The following is a 2,488-nucleotide window of genomic DNA, read 5'->3' as shown; positions in this document are numbered from 1 at the left end:
GGGTTCAAGTGATTCTCCTGCCTCAGCCTCCCAAGTAGCTGGGATTACAGGCACATGCCACTATGCCTGGCTGCTTTTGTATTTTAATAGAGACGGGGTTTCACCGTGATTGGTCAGACTGGTCTCAAACTCCTGACCTCAAGTGATCCACCCACCTCAGCCTCCCAAAGTGCTGGGATTACAAACATGAGCCACCGTGCCTGGCCTTCTGTTGTGTTTGGATTTGACAAGTGCAGTGAAAATACAAAAGCAGAATAAAGGAGTGGATGCGTGCTCTGTGTGTGTGCCTGAGTCTGCATGCATATATGTGTGTGGTGTGTGCATGTGGAAGTGTGTATTCAGTTGTGTGCATGCAAGTGTGTTTTGTGTACACACTTGCACGTGTGCATCCCTAGGTATGCATACATGTGCTGGCGTGTAAATGTGTGTGCTTATGTGGGCAGGTGCATGCATACATGTGTGTTGTGCATCTGTGTGCATGTGCATGTGGTCCATGTACCTGCATGCATGTGCACGTGTGTGTATGTGTGTACATGCATCACATGTGCAAGTCGGTGTGCATATATGTGCTGTGTGCAGGTGTGTGCAGGTGTGTACCTGTGCATTGGTGCATGTGTGTGTGTGTGTGTGCGCTTGCACGGGTGTGTGCATGTGTGTGGGGAGGTCCATGTATAAGTGTGCATGCATTCATGTGTGGATTTTAAAACTGGAACTCAAAGTCAGGTGTTAGAACCACTGTTCACCCAGTGAGCCGAGCCTAAGACCTGGAAGTCCCTCCCTCTGTCTTGTCCTCACATTCTACCCTGCAGCGAGTCCTGTTCATTCAACCTCCAAACCAGATCTCAAATCCCGCCACCCGTTTCCATCCCTGCTGCTACCACCCTAGCTCAGTGCTGTGAATTGAATGTTTGTGTCCGCCCCACCCCAACCTCCAATTTATATGTTGAAGCTGTAATCCCCAGTGTGATGGTGTTAGGTGATGGGACCTTTGGGAGGTGATCAGGTCATGGTGGTGGAGCCCCGTGATGGGATCTGTAACAATATAGGAAGAGACATGAGATGTTCACTGTCTCCTCCATGTGAAGATGCAGCAAGAAGGTGGCCGTCTGTAAATCAAGAAGAGAGCCCTCACCAGAACCTCACTGTGCCCTTGGACTTCCAGCCTCTAGAACTATGATAAATAAATGCTTGTCATCTAAGCCATGCAGTCTACGGTATCTTGAGAGCATCCCGAGCTGACTGAGACACTAAGGTACCCTTATCTCTCGCTTGGACTGTTGCAGTAGCTTCCTCATTAGATGCCTAGATGTCCTGCTTCATCTGTTGCCACTTTAAAATTCACTTTCTACCCTCTATCTACTGTGAGCTCACTTATTTATTTATTTATTTGGATTTTGTTTTGTTGGGGTGAAAAGTCACATAACAAACCCATTTAAAAAATGAGTAACACGGCCGGGCATGATGGCTCACTCCTGTAATCCCAGCACGGTATGGGATGGTGGCCACCTACTTGCTGGAGCCTCCTCTGTTGATGACTGCTGGAAGCTGAGTGGTAGAATCTCCTGCCAAATTGTTGGTTGAATTGCAGAGATGAGAGCTAGGCTCTCTGCAGAGAAAAGTTCTCTGGGGTCTGGGTCCCTGGAGCAGAGAGAGAAACTGACTTTGGTGGTCATCCCTCATCCCTGCCAACCCAACCTGCCTGGACCTCCAGACAACACCCCTCAGACGGGTCACTCTTTGTCCAGAGAACGTCTCCAGTGGCTGGGAGCAAAGCCTGCCCACCATCCCAGGCGGCCCATCCCAAGCAAACAGGGCATTCCACGCTGGAATTTTCCTCTTTGTTTGATTGATTGAGATAGAGTCTTGCTCTGTTGCCCAGGCTGGAGTGTAGCGATGTAATCACAGCTCATTGCAGCCTTGACCTCCTGGGCTCAAGCCATTCACCTGAGCCCCAAGTAGCTGGGACCACAGCCACTCACCACCACACCTGGTTAATTAAAAAAAAAAAGTTCGTATAATAGATACTGGATCTCACTATGTTGTCCAGGCTTGTCTAGAACTCCTGGGTTCAAGTGATTCTCCCACCTTGGCCTCTCAAAGTGCTGGGATTACAGGCATGAGCCACTGTGCCGAGATCCTGTCTTGTTTGCTTGTTTGTTTAAGACAGAGTCTTGCTCTGTCACCCAGGCTGGAGTGCAGTGGTGTGATCTCGGCTCACTGCAAGCTCCGCCTCCTGGGTTCACGCCATTCTCCTGCCTCAGCCTCCCGAGTAGCTGGGACTACAGATGACCACCACCATGCTTGGCTAATTTTTTTGTATTTTTAGTAGACACAGGGTTTCACCGTGTTAGCCAGGATAGTCTCGATCTCCTGACCTCGTGATCCGCCCACCTCGGCCTCCCACAGTGCTGGGATTACAGGTGTGAGCCACTGAGACCAGCCTCTTTCTTTCTTTCTTTCTTTCTTTCTTTCTTTTTTTTTTTTTTTT

This window comes from Rhinopithecus bieti, unplaced genomic scaffold, assembly GCF_001698545.2.
Source record: "Rhinopithecus bieti isolate Rb0 unplaced genomic scaffold, ASM169854v2 scaffold_10589, whole genome shotgun sequence".
NCBI classification, from domain to species: Eukaryota; Metazoa; Chordata; class Mammalia; order Primates; family Cercopithecidae; genus Rhinopithecus; species Rhinopithecus bieti.
Note: the sequence above shows the minus strand (reverse complement) of the source record.